Here is a 16,161-nt window from a genome sequence, read left to right on the forward strand (position 1 = left end):
TCTGACATTTACCACCGCTGCTGCCCTTGTAGTCTTGACTTTTTTCTTCAAAAAAAAAGCTCTTCTTAGGGCTGCCTGGAGCAGCCCCTCTGTTATGTGCCTGCGACTGCAGCACCAACTACAAAACTGAGCTCCTGTGCAGGGAGGCGGGGTTATAGAGGCTGTGCATTCTGGGAACAGTCAAAGCTTTGAGCCTGTTGGTGCCTCAGATCAAGATCCTACTCTACACCCCAATGTCTATCCTTGTGGAGCCCAGTGTACCCCGCAGCAGAAATACTTTTACCTTCAACATACTTTCGACTTCCCTTTTCTATAGGATACTAGCTAACCACAGTCTATGAAATACTGTAAAGCTAGACTAACTTCCTTAATTGCTACTAAAATCAAAGTTTCTGCAAACATAAGAATCACATTTAAAACAACAGTTTCTTTTAAGCAATAGACAAACTCACATCCAGCTTCCATTTTATGTATTCACTTATCTATATCATTCCTGTCTCTGCCAATATACTTGGCACTCTAATACACAAATCAGAAGGTTCAAATTCACAATTTCTAGTGAGGGTTAGGGAGATGCACAACAAAGGCTAAAGGTATGTTTACGGGGATGGGCCCGGGGCGAATGCTCACCGCACTGGATGGGAATCCCTAAGCTATGATGTGAACCTTCCGGTGTTGACCAAGAGGGTTTTGATATAGTTAATTGAAACTCATTTGTACTTCATGCCGAACATACTTATCCTGGTCAGTTTTCACCTTGTTATCCATTTCATAAATGAAATTGACGTGCTGAGTACCTTCCCTACCTTCCTGATCTTTCTAAAGTCTGATATATGGGGTCAACTTCCATAAGCTGTAAACTTTCATAAGATTTTTTTCATGTCTGCATACTCCACCTGTCTTCCCTGTTGCTCCTGGCTATTTTCCCGAGTTATCTGTTCCAGTGGAACCTTATCATCTATTACCACAATGGTCAACTTTTGGTGTATTTTCAATTTTTTAAATCCTTTGCAACATTGCACACAAACTACAGGTCCACACTTGATAGTTAGGGCAGCAACCACAATGTACTGTATTATTTCAGAGAAAAGCTTTACAATGCTACCTCCTAACCACCCAAGTGGATCCCAACCTTCACTAACACCCAACCTTCTCATTTCCTGCTGCAATTTTTCTACTTTGCTCAGATGAGCACCTATTTCAGCTCTGTGCTCTTCAATGAAAGTACATTTTTGTCCTACCACTGCACATGTGCCACCTTCCGCTGATCCAGCGCCATTTTATTTTGTAAAGCCACCTTTTTTACTTGAGCAAGCTCTTCTACTGTCTGATTGATTGAAACCACCAATTCTCCTACCATTTGATCTAGTACTGTCAATATTTGGGACACAGCCTTTTTTACAAGATAAATAATGGATAATGGAAACAGAGTTTCAGCAGTTTATTTACCATCAGGAAACCTAAAAGATACATTTTCTTTTTTCACTGTGATTTTTTAAATGTCAGGTTATTTGGCACCAAGTCATGCTCTATAGGAATATTTTTTGGGTATTGATCCAGATTATTAGTGCCTTTCACAAAGGGGACTACATAGGAGAGTACACATTGTCCTTTCTCTGTAGTTGGTATAAAGTATCGTTAGGTGTTAATACCCCATTTGCATCTATGGAATGCCAACAGGTTTTGAGATTCTTGAGGGAGCATCTACCGGAGATCTTCACTACAAGTGTAGCTTCAGTACAGTTAGTGTATCCTAGGTATGGGCTATTTTAACTGTAATATCTTTTTTTGTATACATATGGGTGGGACTTTTTATTAACACTTCAGCAGAATTCAGGTTTTTTTTTGTGGCAGTTGCCTGCAGAGCGGGCGCAGACAGCAAGCCTGCATCTGAGACATTTAAATATGGAAAATTCACTACATTCTGTATATTAGGCGTATTGTTGGCACACATGTGACTACCATTCTTTAGATTATGACAGGACCATTCTCTGTCCATCATGTCTGATGTGCTTATGTAATGAGTTAGGAGGGTTATACCTGTTTCCACACTGATTGGTAAGTGTGTTCAAACCAACATTTGCTTCTGTTGAGAGCCTCTGCAATTTTGCTGTGCATTGCTATCATAGAGTTACCTGTAAATTTATTTTTGTAATTTTTCTTTTGTAAAGCTCTGTGCGCACGGGCTCTGAATAGCATACTATTGTTATATAATTTATTACCTGTTTCACGGGTCACATTGTTAACAGACCCTGGAGTGTATATACCATACTCAAACACAATAAGTATTATTGTTATCAGAAATGCCCATGAGAGAATGCACCCCCACAGTACATGATTTGGCATTTGGCCCATCAGCATCATCCTGTTTAGAATTGTCTTTGGTGTCCTTGATCTTCACATTACTCATCCAGGAGTTATGTGCCCTCCACAGAGATACTGCATTGGCAAGTGGCTCAAGGGATTATTATGCCCGAACCACTCACTTGTTGGTTTTACTGGTGAAGTGAAGAGGCGGTGTCTTGGAGAATATCTTCCTCAGTGCTGTCTCAGGAGGCGTGACTTTTTTGCAGTGAGTGGAGTGGATACATGATGTCTTCTGCTTTATCTTAGCAGTTGGAGTTGTCAGCAAGACTTGATAAGGTCCTCCCACCGGTCTGTCAGCAAGCCTGATCTCTGGAACTTTCTGACCATTACCTCATCAGCAGGTTGTAGATTATGACAAGCACCTTCCACAGGAGCTGGTTGTGTGCTGGTCACGGTAGCTTGGATCTTCTTTAGCTGATTGCTTAATGAAATAAGATAGTTCACAGTTAAGTAATTTGTTTTACTGAGTTCTTATGCGGGTGCAATAGCAACATTGGGCAACTTTTTCAAACAGTATTTCATAAGGGGAAATATTAAGTTCTCCTCTAGGGGTGATTTAGATTGAGTGTAGTATTAATGACAAAGCTTCTACCCACTGCAAACTAGTCTCTTTACATATTTTGGCAAGCTTATTTTTAATAGTCCTGTTGCAATGTTCAATTTTGCTGCTGGTTGGCACATCTTTTTAAACGCTAGTCCCGTAAAATGTATGCCTTGGTTAGATGATATTATGTATAGTATACCATACCTCTAAATTCCTCTACCAATTTCTGTGCTGTACTTAATGCTCTAGCTAGCCACTGAACATGTCTACACAAACCAATACATGCTAAAACATCCTAACCTTTGGAAGCTGAATGATATCAATTTGTATAACTTGGAAAGGACCAGTTGTCTGGGGAAGATGTGAAGGTATAGTCTTAACTGGTCTTCCAGCATTCCTCTGCAAGATGATGCAAGAAGCACAGTATTTGGTTGCAACTGATGCAAAACCAGGTGCATCCCAGTAAGTTTGAATCAGACTAATTATGGCCATCTTACCTGGATGGGTCAGTCCATGGGACATTTGTGCCAATGCTGGCAAGAGTGATTTGGGGCAACAGTTTTACCTTTAGAGCTGTGCCACAAGCCTTTATTGCATTTTCCCTTTTTAGTTCTTTCCTGTAAATAACAAGCTTTTTGCATTTTGATTAATATTTGTTCATTTATTATACATATATTTTTAGTAAACATGTAAACATTTTTATTACAATTTTTTGTGTGCGGTTGCCTTGGCAGCTATTATCAGCTTAGTCAGGGTATGTTAAGCAAGCATGAGGGGTTACACTTTTTTCCCCCATTCCTCTTTTTGACACTCATTAGTTTTATTAACCAGTAGTAAAGTAGCAGACTTTAAAATATTACATTTGACAGGGTAATGGTGGTAGGAATAATGAGGACCAATTTCCATTCTGGTAAGCATGCCACAGTGGCATGCCGAGTTTTCTGACAAGTTAGTAGAGCTGCTATTATTACTATTATTATTATTATTATTATTATTTTGCATTGCAGGGATTTTTGTTAGCATGGTTTGTTATACAATATGAGGTGAAATTACATTATATGCCTTAATTAACAATAAATATATATTTTATTCTTTTTTTTGGAACTGTTCTGCCCAGCATGGTTTGCAGGTCAAATTAACAACTTATTATATGCAGTTGGTTTCTACAGAATTAACAAACAATTTTAGCCTGGCAGCGCAAGTATCCAGTTGATCAAGCTGGACATCTGTTTGTTTTACACTGAAATGGTCTATGTTTAGGGGTGGTATCTTTCTGTTGCCCACCCAGCCATATTACAAGTGGCTTCAGCAACTTTAACTTGTAGGTTCATAAGCTCAGTTTTCTGTTTGTAACTTTATTGAACACCAAGTTATTTTTATGGTGTACTGCTACACCATGGGACTTGTGTGTGCCACAGTAGATCATTAATGGTCAACCAATTTTTGATATGCAGTCTAAGACCCTCAACAAAAGCAATAGTCAACATTGTAAAAATTTCTTGTGATCAAATATCTCTTTTATTTGTCCATAATTTTGTACTTTTGGTTTGAACCTTACCCAATAATCTCTAGTATGTTTTTCTATAGGTCCCTGAGAAACATCTTTTCTTACTCTATTTGTATCCTGTGTGTTTGAAATGGATGTTTTTTCACCCTGCTTCTTTAGTGAGTGCCTTTTATTCTTCAGTTGTTAATAAACCAGTAAAACAATAGTACCATATTACTATGTGTAAATGAATGTGTCTTATACAGCCGTACTAGCTTGATTAACTTACTTTGGCTTTCTCCTATAATGGTTTAATTTTTCTCTGGTTTAGGGCACATGGATTGACCATAACTTGCCCTCATCAGTAGTTACTACTTTCAGTGGAGCACGTAAAAGTGTTTGTTGCTGTGCTACCTTACTTCATGTACTTCCAGTTGCAGTAATGTTATTTGGGTGTACAGTATGTTGGCATCATTTGCACCCCTTTTTTATTTTGTCCCTTTTTTTTAAGTGGAATATTTTCATTGTCTTCATTTTTTTTAAACAATGATATTTGTGCTAAATAGGCTGAAGGGGGAACATAACAAGATGTTTCTAGCCATAATACCGTCCATTCTTCAGCCTTTTTTTCTTAATTTATCTTTTAATTTTTTTTACTTGTTTATGCTAAAGGTTTTTATTAATGATATATTAAGGTATTTTGCATGCCATCTCCTGAGAAATTTCACAGCCACACCCCCATGTCTCTGATACATCACACTTGCTGGACTGCTGTGTGGGATCTCTAACATAGAAGAGCCCTTCGGTGTGGACATCTCTTGACCCATTGTAATGGCTAATCTTTATTTTACAGTCCAGCCTCAATGTCCAATACAATGGTAAACATGGATGCTCCCTTTATTTAGAGAGATATTACTCCACTTAGGAAACCTCACCACCTCGTCAGGTGCCACATCTCTGGACAGGCACATGTGTTTCACACTCTGCTAAGCTTGGCCTTATAGTGTACAAGGTGCTTTTCACAGTGGGTAAGTATCCCTGATACTATCCAGCATAGGAGAGTTTAACTGGAGCCTCTCTCCTACCTGGGCCCTGTCCAGACTCTGCCGGCATGGAGCCATGGCCAATCACACTCACAATCACTCACAGACTTCACACTCAATTTAGCAAGATATGGCAGACAAAAGATCCCATAAAATCTTTAAATATGATAATGACAGAAATTACAATCTTAACACTCTATACAAATCGCTGCAACTGGTAATAAAATGCAGTTAAAATCAATTTGGTTCCATACTCACAATCTCCAAAAAGACTTCAAGGAGTTACAAGCCAACAATAACACACAAAGGCAGCAGACCAAGGCAGGGACACATGGAGCAGAAGTAAGATAACAGCTCTTACCTGTGGCCACTGTTGATCCAGGTGTCCCGGCTCCAGCCCACCTTCCTTCTTCATGTGTCAATGTTGGGTTGATCTCGGTGGAACCTCCAAAATGATATGGTTGTGTAAAATAATTGAAGAACAATGAAGTCTCTGGTAGATTTATTGCATTGTGAAGTTCACAGGGCTCACGATAAAAGAATATCATGAACTGGAATTTGACACATTGGTTTCATCTTGTATACTTTTATCACAGCATTACATGATCTATTCAAATTAACAAGCCAATCATATACATAGACCAATTACATTTCAAATATCAGAATATATTATAATTTATAAACTCCCCTTATGGGGGATTTCCAATTAATTAGCTCAGCATTTTGTGATAGTGACTGTTATATTAAAAATATACTTTTACATTCAACATACTTTTGACTTCTCTTTTCTATAGGATACTAGCTAACCACAGTATGTGAAATAATGTAAAGCTAGATTAACTTCCTTAATTGCTACTAAAATCAAAGTTTCTGCAAACATATAAGAATCACATTTAAAACAACAGTTTCTTTTAAGCATTAGACAAACTGACATCCAGCTTCCATTTTGTGTATTCACTTATCTATATAACATTATTCCTACCCACATATGTCTCATATATTCTCTTGTGAACACCAAAAAAACAGTGTCCATACCAAAATGTCTCAGTCAAAAACTCCACTCTATAATCTCAATCGACAGTCACATGTACAGTATAGGTTCCCAAATCATATGTCCTCTTAAATATTTGATCTTATAAATTTGACTGTATAGCCTTAAGCCTCCATTATATGTCCTATGCCCTGAGGAAGTCACATGACACTGAAGGAACAGTCCATAGACAGCCCGTCCAGCACTCATATGTTTGGATACTCTGAAAAAAGCCTTCACAAGCCTGCAGTAACACTGGTAGTTAGAGGGAATGCCAAATGGGAACCAATTTACATACCCCCATCAGCAGAATAAATTAATTTGAAGCTGCACTGCATCTGAGGTACTCATGAAGAAATAACACAGACCACAGAAGAGCTCATCCAAGTGAGGGTGCTCAAAGGCACATGCAGTCCCTACTACAGTGTGACCAGAAAGAAATATGAATATGAGAGAACAGCTGAACAGGAAGATATAGTTCAAGCTGCAAAACAAGTAATCCAGGAGCATAATGCCAGCAATGAAGGAAAAACCCAGGACTATGCACTGGGTGGAATGCAATGTTCCTGCAGTATACATACCAGGGGTGGAAAATTGGCAGGCCAACTTCCTCCTAAGTCATAAGCACATTCATCCAGGGGAATGATCCCTACATCCGGTGCACAGGTGGGGTCAGCAGGAGCTCAAGATGATGGCCTCTCCACTGAGCTACAAAATGGATAGCTATTGCACAAAAACTCAGAATCCAAAGGCTTCTTAGGTGGATGCCATGACGATTCTGTGGCACTACAATGTAGTTTATGTGTTTCTACTACTTTCCATGTTCCTAGGAATTCTAAACAAGATCAATAGGGACAGAGTTCCAACCATTTTAATTGCTTCAGATTGGCCCAGGGAAATATGGTATACAGACATCCAGATAATGTCTACAGAACCACTGTGGCATTGACCAGTCAGAAAATATTTTTAAGCCAGGATCCCTTCTTTCATCAGGACTTGACCCATTTGTCATTAACGGCATGGATGTTGAGTCCATGAGGTATATTTACTAAAGGTCGGTCGACTTTTATGTTTTCATCGATTTTGGTAGATTTTTGGATGATTTTGCATGTTGGAGATTTACTTACGGTAAAAATAGGCAAAATCGCCTAAAAAGCGAGCAAAAAAAAAAAAAGCAATAGAGATAAAACACGAAAAACATTGATGTTTTCTGTTGTGTACGATGCAAATTGGTGATTTGCTAGCAGTCAATTTGTAAAATCAATCTGAAATCAACCAAAAATTTACCCCCAAGATTCTAAGAAAATAAAGGGTTTTCAGATAAAGTGATCCAAATAATGAGTAGAGCCAGTAAATCATCCCCATCTACAACTCACCGGAAAAGATTTTTAGTGTGGTGCAGTAAGAAATGTTTTTCTCCTTCCTCATTCAGATTGTCTTGTTTACTTTATACAGTGCCTTGCTAAAGTATTCACCCCCTTGGCTTTTTACCTATTTTGTTACATTGCAACCTGTAATTTTTTAATCTGAATTTTATGTGATGGATCTGCACAAAATAGTCTAAATTGGTAAAGTGAAATGAGAAAATTTTATATAAAAAACATTTTTTATAAATAAATCTTTGAACATTAGTATGTGCAATGAAGTCCACCTGTGTGCAATCTGTGTCACATGATCTGTCAGTATAAACACACCTTTTCTGAAAGGCCCCAGAGGCAGCAACACCACTAAGCAAGAGGCATCACACCATGAAGACCAAGGTGCTCTCCAAACAAGTCAGGGACAAAGTTGTTGAGAAGTGCAAGTCAGGGTTGGGTTATAAAAAAAATATCCAAATCTTTGATGATCCCCCAGAGCACCATCAAATCCATCATCTTCAAATGGAAAGAACATGGTACCACAACAAACCTGCTGAGAGAGGGCCGGCCGCCAAAACTCACAGACCGGGCAAGGAGGCATTAATCAGAGAGGCAGCACAGAGACCAAAGGTAACCCTGAAGGAGCTGCACAGTTCCACAGCAGAGAATGGTGTATCTGCGCATTTGACCACAATAAGCCGTACACTCCATAGAGCTGGGTTTTATGGAAGAGTGGCCAGAAAAAAAGCCATTACTTAGTGTTAAAAATAAGAAGGCACGTTTTGAATTTGCCAAAAGGCATGTGGGCGACTCCCCAAATTTATGGAGGATGGTGCTCTTGTCAAATGAGACTAAAATGTAACTTTTCAGCCACCAAGGAAAATGCTATGTCTGGCGCAAACCCAACACATCCCATCACCCCAAGAACACCATCCCCACAGTGAAACATGGTGGTGGCAGCATCATGCTGTGGGGAAGTTTTTCAGCAGCAGGGACTGGTAAACTGTTTTGAGTCGAGTTAAAGGTGGATGGTGCTAAATACAGGGATATTCTTGAGCAAAACCTGTTTGAGTCTGCCTGTGATTTGAGACTGGGATGGAGGTTCACCTTCCAGCAGGACAATGACCCAAAGCATACTGCTAAAGGAACACTTGAGTGGTTTAAGGGGAAACATTTAAATGTGTTGGAATGGCCTAGTCAAGGCCCAGATCTCAATCCAATTGAGAATCTGTGGTCAGACTTGAAGATTGCTGTTCACAAGCGGAAACCATCCAACATGAAGGAGCTGGAGCAGTTTTGCCTTGAGGAATGAGCAAAAATCCCAGTGGCAAGATGTGGCAAGCTCATAGAGACTTATCCAAAGCGACTTATAACTGTAATTGCCGCAAAAGGTGGCTCTACAAAGTACTGACTTTAGGGGGGTGAATAGTTATGCACACTGAAGTTTTCTGTTATTTTGTCCTATTTGTTGTTTGCTTCACAATAAAAAAAAAATATCTTCAAAGTTGTAGGCATGTTCTGTGAATGAAATGATGCAAACCTTCAAACAATCCATTTTAATTCCAGGTTGTAAGGCAACAAAACGTGAAAAATACAAAGGGGGTGAATACTTTAGCAAGGCACTGTATATCGATGACAAGCACACCATTACATTGCAGTTAAATGTACTTGCCTCTCAGATACAAGCCAGCCCTTGTATAACTGTCACCCTCTGTATATAGTAGTGTAAGGACTTGCAAAGAATTGTTATCCCTTGATGAAAGGCTGCATCCAGGGATAAAGAAATAAAAATATAAACAAAATCCCTGTGCTTTTATTTGCTAGAGACATACAGATTTGCAGTACAGTATATTATTGTTAGCACTGATAAAAATCTTTCTGTTTTTTATAAATAATAAATGGCATTAATACTGCCACACAGCTGATCCATTTACAATATGGATAAAACAGAGCTTGGGTATATTTCTTTTCTACTTTACTATCTGAGAAATGCTCCAGTATCCGGATGATAGATAGACAGTGTCTAGTTAGACAGTCAATAGATAGACACCATATGTTAGACAGACATTAGTTCGACAGGATCAAAAGGTCGACATGAAAAGGGTAGACCGGGTGAAAAGGTTGACATGAAAATGGTCAGCATAAAAAAGCTAGACAGTTTTTTTTTTTTAAATGTTACATGTTTTTGGACTTTTTCATACCTTCCGTATTGATGTTGGCACAGAGTTGGTTATAAACCTTGTGGCGAGCGTGAAGCGTGGTGAGCGAAGTGAGCCCCGCGAGGGGATGCCTTTCTACAATTGGGGGTCACAGATGACAAAACTATCCACACAAACCCAAAAATGCAAAACAAATTGTATCTACCTATTTGATGTCGACCATTTTCATGTCGAGCTTTTGACCCTGTCGACCTTTTGTACTGTCTACTTTTTTCATGTCTACCTTTTGACCCTGCTGACCTTTTGTCTAACAGCTAAAAATAAAGGCAATACAAATTACCAAGGGAGCGCTTCATACATTTTTATAATAAATTGTGACAAAATTCACAGACATAATATAAAAACAGCAGTAAAAAATAATAATAATAATAATGACAATATAATTTATAGACAATATCTCCTTCTCTTTAAAAAGTTTGTATAGAACAAATATTTGATACTCAGCATAGAATATTAAATAATTTCAGCTGTCAGCCAGTATTTCTTGGTACCTGCAAGGTATTCCTAACTCGGCAGCAGATGAATATAATAATTATGGAGCCAGTTGTATTATTAAGCCATGTTCACCTCCAATATATGGTATATATAAATTGGCAATGCAAGATGCTTTGTTTAACAGCAATAACCACAACGTTATATTCCTCCTATATCCATATTGCTTTTCAGATAGATGACAAGTTTCTTGTATCCACTGTTTTAGCAAGGAGGGAATGTGAATGCAGTGCCCCGTATTACCAGATTTTACCTTGCTCGACCTCCAGCGGCTTATAATGCCATGGGATGTCCGCACAAGGCCATCACAGCCATTCGACCTGGAGGGAGCAGGAGCAGACAATTCCGTGTTATCTACTCCAAGATAGCAGCCTCTGCTAGCGGACGGTGTTGTATTCAAGCTAAGTAGATTTAAAAACTAGGAGTAAAAGGGTCCGTAGTCTCCTTATGCAAGTATCATGCTGCGGTTTCGTCAGAGGATCTAATAGTGTCTAACAAGTGGTGTCTATTGACTGTCTAACTAGACACTGTCTATTATACCACACCCCAGTACCAAAGCTGGAATTACAGTGTATTGATTGGATGAAATTGTGACATTACCTTGGGTGGAAAATTGGTTTAGTATGAAGTACTACCCTATTTGCATGAAAAATTAGATATGGAGACTTACATGATAAAGCGCCAACTCCGACACTCACAAAGTTTCCAAGTAAGAAACTTAAGTTCCACAGATTTCAGTATTCCTCAGATAGTGATCAGTCTCTCCATATTTTTATTGTGGTGAGAGCATTGCATATACAGTACATGTGAACAGAACCTTGGCTATTCGCAAGACAGACTCAAAAAACACTCAAAAAAGATGTTGGCCTTCTAAGATGTCAACTACGCAATAGATTAAGGCTACGATCCAACAATCATATATTTTGGAAAAGTTCAGACTTCTGATTGTGTCATGGCTCACTCTTCCAGGTCAGTGAGTGCTTATGGTGCCTCAATGGAATAACTGTGCCAGGCTGCTGTTCGGTTATCCAGTCTTATAACTGAGGAGGTAATTCAGAGTTGATCGCAGCAGCAAATTTGTTAGCAGTTGGGCAAAACCATGTGCAATGCAGGTGTGGCAGATATAACATTTGAAGAGAGAGATAGATTTGGGTGGGTTATTTTGTTTCTGTGTATGGTAAATACTGGCTGCATTATTTTTACACTGTAATTTAGATTTCAGTTTGAGCACACCCCACTCAAATCTTATTCTCTCTGCACATGTTATATCTGCCACCCCTGCAGTGTACATGGGGGGTCATTCCGAGTTGATCGCTAGCTGCCGTTGTTCATAGAGCAGCGATAAGGCTAAAAATCTGCATTTCTGCGCATGCGTATGGACCGCGCGACGTACGGGTACGAAGGCCTTTGTGGTTTTGCAGTTTTTAGCGACATTTTCATTCGCACTGGCGGCCGCAAGAAGATTGACAGGAAAGGGGCGTTTCTGGGTGTCAACTGACTATTTTTAGGGAGTGCTTAGAAAAACGCAGTGTGCCAGGGAAAACGCAGGCGTGGCTGGGCGGGTGTATGACGACAAAAGCCAACCCACCAACGTTAGAATCAACGCATACGAAGTGTAAGTCCAGGGCTGGACTTGTTTTGCACAAAATGTTTTTGCAGGCGCTCTGCTGCACAGGCACCAAGCAAGAAAAGAGAAGGGTATCTTGCGCCTAAGTAGTAGCTTTGTACTATACCCTCAAGAGCACCACTTCTTGACAAATACACATATACAAAGATAACAGAGTAGTCCACAAGCGCTACTACATGAAAAAAGTCTCTAGTTGATTTCCTCCCAGAATGATAGCTATATCTGGGTATGTAAATCTCCAATATTCAGAAATTTTCTTCCTCCACACTTAGGTTCGCACCTCTAAACTGACCTCCGTTCAGTATAGTATGTACATCAAAAGGTATCTTTTGGATATTCTTCCACACCATTACATGTTACATCAACCGGACACCATCCCATCCCTCATAGGAGACACTCACCTCTGGTCAATTCCCTATGTTCCTTGAAAGGTTTCTTTCCCACCACCTTGGTCTCGTCCAGACTTCCGGTGACAACCGTGGTAACGAGTATGGTGGCAGACACGGTAACTCAGGTGGTGTAAAAAATAAGGAATTTTATTCCACAGTCAAAATTAAAAAACAAGCAGATAAAAAAACAAATAAAGAATTGGTAAAAAATTAAGAATCTCCACTATTCTCAGTTTGTTCTGCTATATACCCTCAGGAACCGATTGAATTCCACATGAAAATTTTTTCCTTGGATTCCCGGATCAACTGTAGGGTTAAGCACAATAGCAAACAACTTACAAATAGGGAGCAAAACAAGTTCCAACGCGTTTCGGATTCACAATCCTTCCTCAGGGCCTCAGTTCGCACTTCTGCAAAGCGAAAATACACTCCCCGGTGGGCAGTGACAATGCATTTGCACGGCTGCTAAAAACTGCTAGCGAGCGATCAACTCGAAATGACCACCATGGTTTTTCCCAACTGCTAACAAATTTGCTGCTGCGATCAACTCTGAATTAGGTCCTGAGATTTTCAAAGTTGATGTAAAAACACCAGTTATGGTAGTCAAGTTTTGCAAGCCTCTATAACTGAGCATTACCTACCTTAGGGTGCAACTTAGGAACATCCCAAATATACAGCAGTGTTCCCAAAGTGGATAGTTGAGAAAATGGGATTTTTGGACTTACTGTAAAATCTGTGTCTCTGAGTCCATTTGGGGCACTGCAGTCCCTCCCTAGTTTTTCTAGTTGATGTTATGTTTGTTGTTTATTGTTGATGTTATGTTTGTTGTCTATTATTTGGGACTACTTATAGGCTTTGTTAGCTAATAAACTGATTATTTTCGGTGGCACTGTATAGAGGGGAGGGACTTAGGAATCATAGCGTTGCAGTTCCTTTTATGCCCTGCTCCCTCTATACCCAAATGTATAGCAGTGTCCCCCAAATGGATGACTGAGAAACAGACTACACGGTAAGTCCAAAAATCTTATTTTTTCATTTATTTATTAGTATAATTGTTATTCTTTTCTTATTAATGAATTAAATATTGGTATTTTTCTTGCATATGGCTAATCTTTTTTGTAGCGTAGAACTGGACTGATCCAGTGCTCCATAATGTAGGTCTTGTAAATGATTCTATATTTGTAGTTCCAGTTTCCCTAATTAGGAGCAGCGTCTCCTGATACCTACTGTACTGTGTGTTGAATATTGGTAATGTGTGTTTTTTTGTTACAAAAAAATGTTTTGTTTGTGTTAGTAGTTGCTCTGTTGGCCGGTGTTACATGTGGATTACTTGAAAGTTGGAGAAGTTGCAGATCACAAAGGACCACAGTGTAACATATCTAACTTTGATTTCAAGGAGGGGAGACTGGATGAAGAGTGCAAATACCTAGGTTACTGCTAGAGTAGCAGAAGTGCTCCTTACCATTTACGTCCTTTATTTTCATAATATAAATACGTAGTACTTTACACAATGTACTACAGTATGTACAGTATTTACTATATTTGTTAGGAAATGTGATGCTAATTATCTTGTTCATTGTACTTTTAAGTAATTTTTTAAATTTCTTTTAGTGATACAAGTGTGATAGTTATACTGTACTTTATTTCATAATAGAGATACAGCGTTCAGTATGATGGGAATGGAGCACTGACCGCAGGACATTCATGATACACAGTATATTGTGATCTAAAAAACAGTCAGTAATGTTTTTTTTTAATGATTCCTAAAATGAAATGGACACATATAATGATGTCACATATTACAAACTGCATCTATTCTAATGAGCATTTTCTTATAGAAAATATGTATATACAGTAAATATAGTTATCCACCACTTAACATACTTTACAGTATATTTTCTCTTTGTAGTCCTGTTACCCCTATCGTCTTCCCTTGTCCTTTCTACATATTCCCTGTACTCCATTTATGTATAATGTTTATTATCGCGCTCATTTTGCCTATGAAAATTGTCTAAGCCTACTTTGCTATCCCTATTTTTGTCACTTACGGTGAGCTCCTTAAATAAAAGAATATATTTATTTATCAGTAATGTAATTAATGAATACCTAATTGTAATTCTACATTGAATTTTAGTTAATGATAGCAATAAATGGTTTTTATAAATGGCTTGCATACATAGGAAAATAAAAATAACTGTATATTTCATGAGATTCCGCAGTCCAAGTGCACCAATATATATCCCTCTGAGTCTGTTATTGACTTGATAGTTATCTATCTATTAATTAATATTAGTAGCTTAAGTGCTGTTTTTGCTCTCGAACATACTATTGTCTCACATCTTGTCTTACATTTATTATTAATGTTATTCTGTTTGCCCTGGCCTAGTATTTATGTAAATCCTCACCTTAAGTCCTACATTGCATTGTACGATCTGAGAGTGCGAGAGGAGTGAGAGCTATGATGGTCATGGGTACTCAGTGCACAGACTATAAACACCCAATCCTCCTCTGCAAAGCACAGATTACAGAAAACTAAAAAACAAAACAAAAAAACTCAACAATCAACATAGCAAAATGTATTTATTTTTCATTTTTTATTGAAAAAATAAACTTCCATTTCAAGTTTTAAGAAATAATAATCAGATATAATAGTACCGTGTCATTTAAATAGTATATGAAATAATATAATACTATACTAAAGAATAATATAAAATACAAAATGAAGGAATGCATTTAAATGTGTGACTTTATCTCTGATGCTATGTGGCCACTGTGTGGCAGTGTTTCATAAATCTGATACTTTTGCATTGTTGAAGAAACAAAACCAAATACAGTCTATCATTCATGATCTATTCGGGAAATTCTCAAACAGAATAAAATTGCCCTCACTGACAAGAGGCCAGATTTTAAACTGGGTTACAGGGTTACTGCCTGGCAGAACATATTGATATTGTGCAGATACATTCGGCAGCTTAAGTTGTCATTTTTTGTTTCTGCAGTCTTTATGGTATTCGTTCAACACACACTCGATAGTAGTACTCGCATCCAATAGCACAGAGTACAGCAATAGTGAATGCATTTAGAAATGGCGCAATTTAATATCTGAAAAGAAAAACGAGTTTTATGGTAAGAACTTACCCTTGTTAAAACTCTTTCTGCGAGGTACACTGGGCTCCACAAGTCTGGACAATGGGGTGTAGAGTAGGATCTTGATCCGGGGCACCAACAGGCTCAAAGCTTTGACTGTTCCCAGAATGCACAGCGCCGCCTCCTCTATAACCCCGCCTCCCAGCACAGGAGCTCAGTTTAGTTAACCAGCCCAATGCAGTAGCAGGAAAAGAGACGACAACGGTTAGTAGCCACATACATCACACTCTCACGACAAGAGAAGTGTCAGCGGCTAATGCCATATCAACCCAAACAAGCTAAGTGCGTCAAGGTGGGCGCCTTGTGGAGACCAGTGTACCTCGCAGAAAGAGTTTTAACAAGGGTAAGTTCTTACCATAAAACTCATTTTCTGCTGTGGGGTACACTGGGCTCCACAAGTCTGGACAATGGGGATGTCCTAAAGCAGTTCCTTATGGGAGGGGATGCACTGTATGTAGT

The 16,161-nt window shown here is 38.7% G+C and overlaps 1 long non-coding RNA gene across 1 annotated transcript in view; it reads right to left on the reverse strand.

Moving 5' to 3' along the window:
• Positions 1 to 210: 210 nt before the first annotated feature.
• The window catches only part of LOC134927679 (uncharacterized), a 261,812-nt gene continuing 245,861 nt past the window's right edge, over positions 211 to 16,161 (reverse strand). Inside the window, exon 3 of the long non-coding RNA XR_010177706.1 lies at positions 211 to 2,788. This is a non-coding gene — a long non-coding RNA (uncharacterized LOC134927679). The remainder of the gene's footprint in view (positions 2,789 to 16,161) is intronic.

This window comes from Pseudophryne corroboree, chromosome 5, assembly GCF_028390025.1.
Source record: "Pseudophryne corroboree isolate aPseCor3 chromosome 5, aPseCor3.hap2, whole genome shotgun sequence".
NCBI classification, from domain to species: Eukaryota; Metazoa; Chordata; class Amphibia; order Anura; family Myobatrachidae; genus Pseudophryne; species Pseudophryne corroboree.